Source organism: Lynx rufus, unplaced genomic scaffold, assembly GCF_022079265.1.
Source record: "Lynx rufus isolate CCGP_SWC_20201006 ecotype Redwood Valley unplaced genomic scaffold, mLynRuf1.p SCAF_4, whole genome shotgun sequence".
Classification (NCBI taxonomy): domain Eukaryota; kingdom Metazoa; phylum Chordata; class Mammalia; order Carnivora; family Felidae; genus Lynx; species Lynx rufus.
The window spans coordinates 76,780,935-76,790,122 of NW_025814856.1; positions in this window are offsets into that span (position 1 = coordinate 76,780,935).

Consider the following 9,188-nt stretch of genomic DNA (forward strand, 5'->3'; position numbering starts at 1 on the left):
ATTTTTCAAGTCCTCTGCTGCAAACCTTCCATCAGCTCCCCATTGTCCTCGGAATAAAGTCCACACTCCTTGGGGCTCCTAGGTGGCTCAGTCAGTTAAGCGTCCGACTCACGGCCCAGGTCACGATCTCACAGTTTGTGAGACTGAGCCCCATGTCAGGTTCTGTGCTGACAGTGCAGAGCCTGCTTGGGATTCTTTCTTTCTTTCTCTGCCCACCCCCCCCTCTCGTTTATTCTCTCTCTCTCTCTCTCTCTCTCTCTCATAATACACAAATAAGAACTTTAAAGTCCACACTCCATGCTATGGCCCCCAAGCATCTGGGATCTGGCCCTTGCCTGCCTCTTCAGCCCCATCTAGAATCACTCTCTTTGAAGGTCTTGCCCACAAACCTCCATCCACTTGGGCCTGTACATTTCCTCAAACAAGATGAACTCCTTGCACACAGACACTGGATCTTTCCATGACCGGTTGCTTCTTGATGTTAATATGTCTAGTTAAAGGGCACTTTGTCAGAGGCCTTGGCATGACCATCTGCATTGGAAGTAGCTATTTATTCTGTTCCATCACCCTCCTTTTGTTCTCTGTGTCGTTCTTGTCACTCTCTGGCTTGTAAATGGTCCGTCTGTGCCTGCCTGCCCGCTCACTGCCAGAATAAAGCTCCCTGAGGTAGGACAGTACCTGTCTTGTCCCTCATTGTATCCCACTGCCTGGAAGGAAGTCTCATACACAGGAAGGTCTCAGTAATGCTTAATGAATGAAGGCGTTCCTGATAATTTGGACCGGTGATGGAGTTCAGGAAATAGCTGTTTCCCAGTAGGGGAGACACCAGCTGCTTTCTGACTGATCAGGCCAGACCTTTGGCAGGAGTGGTAGTCATTGGTGGGAACACTTTTCTACCTTATTCATACTTACTCTGTTCTTCAAAGCCTCAGAAGTGAAATGGCCATGACCCTTGCTCAGCCTAGCACTCTAATGGCTAGTTAGTGATAACTCTTACAACACCTTGGCAAACTCCTGATGGACACTTCTTGTTTCCAGTACTATTGTAACTTTATATTTTTGTTTGTTTGTTTGTTTAAGTGGACATTTGACCATGAAATTGGGGGAAAGAGAAGAAGGTGCCACCACAACCCAGCTGGCAATCAAACAGAGGTGATAGTGACATAGTTTTATATTCAGCCCATGTTCAAAACTGGTGGTAGAGAATTGTGCTTTCATGTATTCATATTAGCCTTTTCTTCATTTAATAAATGTGACTCTAAAAGTAACATGCTAATAGCATACACCTACCAGATAAAATAATACTTTAAAATTGTTATCAGTTATCCTCCCAAGTCAAAGGCATTTGAAGTGCACCTCAGTCTTCTCATTTAAGAGATAGGAATAATGGTAATAATAATAGTATCTAGCTTAAAGGTTGTTGTAAAGATTAAATGAGATAATCAGCATAAAACTCTGATGGAGACCCTGACAAAAAGTAAGTGCTGGTTAATGTTCTCTAAGATTGAGGTTAATATTATTTTGATTTTCTCTATCCTTGGTGCATTGTATGTAAAATGCCAAGAACCATGGGAACCATAAATATTAAGAGAAGGTCACTGTTATTTTACAAACTAAGGTTATCATATCCCTAATTGTACCTGAGTGTGGCTCGGGGGCACACAATTCTGCCTGTGGGTATGAAACAATGGAGAATAGACATGTATCTCAGAAAGCAGGCCAGTTAATGGGCCAAGGTGAGCCCCTAGAGGGCACCAACTTCATGGGTCATTATAAACCACATCTAATCCTCTTATGACTTACAAGGTCACAAAAATTTGATTTTGTTGATTCGTGGAGGATTGGTCAGACTCTTAGGGGAAATTCACCAAAGGTGGGAAGTATCTAACATTCTGGGTGCCTATTACTTGCCAAGCCATCTGTTACACACTTTATAAATGGGATTTCATTTAATACTAACAAAACCCTTTAAAGAAGTAAGTAGAGAAAACTTAGGCTCATGGGGAGTTTCAATAACTTGTCGCAGGTAATGAGTGACCTAATCAGCATTTGAACTCAGGTATGGATGATTTCAAACCGTCGTCCTTTCTATTATACCACACAGCCTTTCTCAGATGCCGAAATATAGTAAGCAAATTAACTTTGATAAGAGGCTGGTATATATGTTAGAACAACAATGCATTATTTTACAGTGGTGTTTTCAGCCATTCCAGTGAGTGGAATACTTAAATCTGCCACTTAGGACATTCATGAGATTTCTCGAGAAGTAAATTTTCAACCAGAAAGGAATCCACCAAGTCTGTAAGAATATTCCAGGCCACGAAGTGTACTAAATTCTGCCTGACCCATACACCTGGCTAAATCTTCCTCTTGGTTTTGAGCGTTCTTCTTCGTGCAGGTTGGCTATGGCTCTGACCTGCCAACGTCTAAGGAAGGTAGCATTAGGCACTGAGGCCGATACTTTCTTCCCATGTTCTTGCTCCTTTCCTTTGGGGCCAGTGGGTCTGCTCTCTATGCCCTTTTGCTCAACTGGGAATGCTAAGATTTATGTGAGCTGCGGTTCTTAATATAGTAGACAGACTTAATAATTTAGTTTGCTCCGGGTTGAAGCTTCTTTGGCTTCTACTTCCTCCAGTTGGTCCAGCCTACTTCCCTAGAGTTCTACAGAAGTACTTGGAGGCCAAAGCCCCAGCTCAATAATGGTGATGATTCGTTTGGCCCTGCCTTCTGAGCTCGCGCCTCTGTGGATCCTTGACAGAAAGAAGGAAGTAAAACCTGGGTATTCCTGGATCTTGGCCAAAGTAACAACACATGACTTTAATCTTATACTTGTCCCCAACATTCTCCATATATCTGCCAGATCCCATCATTTTCTTTCCTGGACACAGTTAGGTAAACACTGCCAAATCCTTGGTCTTTGATTTCTTTTTTTTAATATATATGTATTTTTTATGTTTTTATTTTATTTTTAGGAGAGATACAGGGCAAGCAGGGGAGGGGCAGAGAGAGAAACAGAATCTGAAGCAGGCTCCAGGCTCTGAGCTGTCAGCGCAGAGCCCGATGTGGGGCTTGAACTCACGGACTGCGAGATCATGACCTGAGCCGAAGTCGGATACCCAACCGACTGAGCCACCCAGGCGCCCCCTTGGTCTTTAATTTCCTAACTAAATTCCATGTAAACCAACTTCTTTCTGCTAAAACATTTTGTCCTAAAACAAAACGATGACATTCCAGTGCACCCACCCCATTCTGGCAGCACCTGGCTGGGACTGCATTCCTGTGGCAATCTTGCTTTAGTTGAACTTTATGATTTCTCCAGTTTTTCAGCCCTGGGCAGGCAGACTTTCTCCTTCTGTGGCTTGAATCTCTGAAGAGCTCATTTATCCTTCGTTATGAGTTGGTCCTATTCTTTCTATCACAGAGTTTAACCTTATTTCCAAGTTGGGAGGCAACTAAGTTTTAGCCCATTTATGTCTGACTTCATTCAGTAAAAGTGTTACTTCTACTCTTCCAGCGACATATGGGATTCATCTAAATGGACAATTTATTAACAAACTTATTTTTTAACAGACTGCTTGTACTGAATGACTATACATAGCAAGAATCTGGAAAAAACTTTATCTCCATTCCAGGAACATCCACTGCAAATACCATACTAAATTCTTTTATTATCCAAACTATATGAATTATCTAAATTGTTTCCCGCTCTTCCTAGCCCTTGACTGAGGAAATACAAAGTTCTCATGCGTAAACTAGGAAGATAAGGGGGTTAAGGAAGAGTAAGATAGACTAGTGAGTTTTCAAAGTCATGTGGTAACCTGTTGTGATCCAAGAACTGTCTGCATAATAATACAGTTCCATAAAGATTAAACTGAAAAGTGTCCCACTAGGTTCAATTATTGCACATCTGAGCACACCAGAATACTGAACATTAGTTGCTCTTAGTAAACAAAATAAAAATCATTTTACATTTAATGAACTGAAAAGCAATATTCCCCAGGCCAGTAGGTTTTCTCCTTCAAGCTATTTTCCTTCCTCATTAAATGGCAACATCTACTATTAGGTGCAGAGATCCCAAGCATGGGAATAATTCTGAATTTCTGGTAGAAGGGGTCAGCGGTTCATGGTTCAAGGAAGAACTGTCACTATGGAAATGCTAACTTAAAGGGGAGCTATCTGAACTGAAAATCACTAAAGTGTTGCTTCAGTAATGGCTTGAGCTATTCTCATGTTTATTCAATACACATCAATAGCTTTGGATTGAGAATTTATGATGATAAACCAAATGATGTCTCCTCTTTTTCCTCCTCTTCCTTCTCTTCCTTTCCTTTTCCTCTCCTTCCCTTCCCCTTTCTCCTTCTCAATCTATCATTATTTTTCACTTCTCTTTGCTATTTGGGATATACATCGTGCGTGCTAGAATGTATAGGATTTCTATAATCATGATATGTGATGATATTACATAGGACACATAAGGAGTATTGGGACCCATCTGAAATTTTTGCAGTGCTATTGGTTGCTTTTTATGTAGCATGAATTCTGGTGATAAGAACTTGTGTGTAGTTGCTGATTTGAGGGGAAATTATAAAAGCTGGTTAAGTGAAGGGCAGTTTAACCAAAAAGAAACTTCATAAGAGCATACAGCTTTGTTGGGCTTGAGACATCACTTTGAGTTCATCATCACTTCCATGACGCTAATGTATACCATAAATCATTAAAGTTTCCTGAAATTGTGCAAGACAGACCAATCTATATATTCACTTTATTATTATCCCCAAGCCCTCAAAGAGGCTAGAGCTACTAAGAAAATGTTGTTTAACACTTTAGGCTCAAAAGTTTCTGCCAAAACAAAGAGCCTTGCTGAAAAGAGACAAACTTACGACTGTTGATCACACATACGTATTGACCAATGTGATTACAGAATGTTTCAGAAATAACTTTTTTTTTAATGTTATTCATTTTTGAGAGGGAGTCAGAGCATGAGCCGGGGAGGGGCAGAGAGAGAGGGAGACACAGAATCCAAAGCAGGCTCCAGACTCTGAGCTGTCAGCACAGAGCCCAATGTGGGGTGCAAACTCAAGAACCATGAGTTCATGACCTAAGCAGAAGTTGGACACTTAACCGACTGAGCCAACCAGGCACCCGAGAAATAACTTTTATCTGAGTCTGTTGCTCATCAAAAGTTTTCAATGTAATTTTTTAAAAACTTGGTTTTTCCTGAAATTCTGCATATCCTAATGGAATTTGATGAAACTTGTCTTTGATGAGAAACTTATCTCATTCCATAAGATAGGACAAATATGGCATGACTCCAAGCAAAGATACCATTTCCACCACAAGGAGTAGAACAAAACCAAGAGACCCTACAATGATATAATATATATATAATATATATATTAGTTAACTATAAAGTTCAGTAGTTTAGGTTGGTGCCTCCTGGTTGGGAAACTAGTACCCAGATTGAGTACAAGTAGATTGAGAAGTTACTAAATGAAGTACCTCAGGTTCAAAAAACCATTTCACAAAATAACCCTTTGACTTATTATTTGTTTTTTTGATAATTTTCTTTGCTGAAACTATAGAGCTCAGCTGAAAATTACACTGATGGCAGTCATGTTTTCGTAAGAAGAGTACCTATTTTGCCATCAAAAATTATCCTAAGAGGGTGCCTGGGTGGCTCAGTCAGTTAAGTGACTGACTTTGGCTCAGGCCATGATTTCATGTCTTGTGGGTTCAAGCCCCATGTCAGGCTCTGTGCTGACAGCTCAAAGCCTGGAGCCTGCTTCAGATTGTCACCTTCTCTCTGTCCCTCCCCTGTTCATGCTCTGTCTCTCTCTCCCTCAAAAATAAATAAACATTTAAAAAATTTTTTACAAATTATCTTAAGGAAGGATAAGAACACTTAACTATGTGATTTGAACAAATGCATATTAAAATAAATAAAGAGTATGCCATTGGGAATAAGGTAGCTGCCATGGCAGCTTAGCACACACACACATATGTTCAGATTACCTAAATACTGTGTATGTTGTATTCATTGAAAATTGTTACTAACTTATAGAATAATTATAGCCCACTTTTCAATTGCTGCGACTATATTATGTTTTCCACCATTAAGTATGAAATATATTGTAAATATGCATTAATTTTTGCTCTAATGGAAACAATGTAAACTTTTAAATTGGGATTCTGTAAAAGTGAGCATCACTTTCCCCCAAATTATAGGCCCAACCTTTTTTTGTCACCTGTAGCTGAGCTAATAATTCTGCTTGAAAACAAATAAAAATCTGGGAATGCAAGCTGGTGCAGCCACTCTGGAAAAGAGTATGGAGGCTCCTCAAAAAACTAAAAGTAGAACTGCCCTACGACCCAGCAATTGCACTACTAGGCATTTATCCAAGGGATACAGGTGTGCTGTTTCAAAGGGACACATGCACCCCATGTTTATAGCAGCACTATCAACAATAGCCAAAGTATGGAAAGAGCCCAAATGTCCATCAAGGGATGAATGGATAAAGTAGATGTGGTATATATATATATAAATGGAGTATTACTTGGCAATCAAAAAGAATGAAATCTTGCCATTTGCAACTACGTGGATGGAGCTGGAGGGTATTATGCTAAGTGAAATTAGTCAGAGAAAGACAAAAGTCATATGACTTCACTCATATGAGGACTTTAAGAGACAAAACAGATGGACATAAGGGAAGGGAAGCAAAAATAATATAAAAACAGGGAGGGGGACAAAAACATAAGAGACTCAAATATAGAGAACAGAGGGTTACTAGAAGGGTTGTGGGAGGGGGGATGGGCTAAATGGGTGAGGGGCACTAAGGAATCTACTCCTGAAATCATTGTTGCACTATATGCTAACTAATTTGGATGTAAATTTAAAAAAATAATGGGGCGCCTGGGTGGCGCAGTCAGTTAAGCGTCCAACTTCAGCCAGGTCACGATCTCACGGTCCGTGAGTTCGAGCCCCGCGTCAGGCTCTGGGCCGATGGCTCGGAGCCTGGAGCCTGTTTCCGATTCCGTGTCTCCCTCTCTCTCTGCCCCTCCCCCGTTCATGCTCTGTCTCTCTCTGTCCCAAAAGTAAAATAAAACGTTGAAAAAAAAATTTTTTTTTTTAAATAAAAAATAAAATTAAAAAAAATAATAATAATAAAATAAAGCAAATAAAAATGTATTTTGGTCATTATCCTAGCACAGTTCTTGGTAGAAAAGATTATCGATGCCGGAATATCCATATATAAAGCCAAGTTTGTCTTTTAAAGAGATGCCTTTAAATCTCATACATTATTCATGAGACTTTGAGGCAGCTCTTTGCTTCCTCCAGCTGATGTCATTTTAGCTCAATGAGAACAGTCAGGACACCATTCCTGCATCGAAGGTGCTTTCAACTGAAGGAGGAAGACAAGACCTACATACTTGGAAAAAGTGAAGAACACCCTTTGTATTACAGGTGAACACACAGGCAAAGGGATTTCAAATCACAGAGGGGTGGGGCGCCTGGGTGGCCCAGTTCGTTGAACACCCAACTCTTGGTTTCTGCTCAGGTCATGATCTCACAGTTGGGCTCCATGCTGACAGTGCAGAACCTACTTGGGATTCTCTCTCTCTATCCCCCCCTCCTGTGCTCGTGTCCTCTCTTTCTCTCTCTCTGTCTCTGTCTCTGTCAAAATAAATAAATAGACTTTTAAAAATATATAAAAATAAAATCACAGAGGGAACACTGAGCGGGTGGCGTTTATAAAGGAAATGCAGCAAGAGGTAAGTAAATGACCTTCCAAAGGGTGTGGAGTTTAGGTGTGGTGGCAAATTAAGAGTACTTTGTCAGAAACACCCTCAGAGACCCCAACTCTTTGGCCTTCTTGACACATTTGAATAATTTTAAAACGTGCCCCAACTTTAGGAAGTGCAACATTATCTCCAAAAGCAAGACTTCCTGCCAGAAAGTCACCCTGATAAGGGAGCAGTGGGGGACAGAGAGGCCAGGCCTCCTCGTCTCCCCGTGGGCCAGCAGGAGCAGGAGGGCTGGCTCTGACTGGGGATGGGCCTTCCGAGTAGAAGGTGGAGGGTAGAGAACACGCCAGCACTTTCGTGGGTCCTGGCAACTTGTCTCGGGAGACGTAGAAGTGGCTCCCAGGTGGCCTGACCGTCAGAGACACATGACGCAGGGTGTGCCCAACATGGCGCTGGGTCCTCCTCCGGCTCGTCGTCAGCAATGCCACGTCGACAGATGAGACCCTCTTGTTTTTGACTCTGATGTCCCAGAGAGTGGTGACTAGGGAAGGCCTCCTGCCACCCAGGGGGACCCAGGCCTCGCTTCTCAGGCTCGGGTGGCAGTTGGGAAAGAGCAGTGTGAGCACTGAGGCTGGGAAAGGAGGGAGGCCTGATCCACGGGACCGGGGGCACCACGCTAAGGAGACTCCCCCTCACTTTGACACAGTGGGGACCCAGAGGACGGGGCACCAGCAGAGGTGAAGTCAAGTCCCGCAGATGTAAAATCCTTCTGCAAGAGGGCCTTTGTATTCATATCAGCAGAATGGCCTAACTGCTAAAATAGGCCGACGGCAAAATCAAAGGGCACCCGCTTTGCCTGTCCCTGCACAAAGTAAAAGGAGTTCCTTTCCTTTCTCCTGCCAGTGGGAATGTGCACTGGGGCGGGCAGAGACAGAGATCCCGGGCTGAGGGGACATGGGCAGTTCGGCAAGGACTGGGGACCATCCTGTGGGTGGAGAGATAGGAAGTGGGCAGACGCTGTGACAACGGCTTTACCAGGCTGGACCGGCTCGAAGGCAGCTAGAAGTCCCCATCTGCGCATTCCAGATGCCGGCCTTGCTCGGGCTTCGCTCTGCTCTGAGACTCCAGGGGTGTGGGCCCTGGAGATAACGGGGTCTCAGTACAGCCTTGGAACTGACTGGTTGACGGACTGAGCAGAGGATGGCTTTGAAGAGAAAAGAGCAGGGCAAGACAGAAGCTATGAAGATCTCGCAAAGGCCAGTGAGCAGAAGAACCAGGACCTGGATGGAGGCCGAGGGCACGCGTAGGAGCTACGCTGACAAGACTGGGGACACTGATCGCCTGTGAGGATAAAGGAGAGAAATGGGCCAAGAACGCCCCTGAGGCTTCCAGCCCAGGCAACTGGGCTTTGAGGGGAAGAGCAAGCCTCTGAGAGAGGATAACGA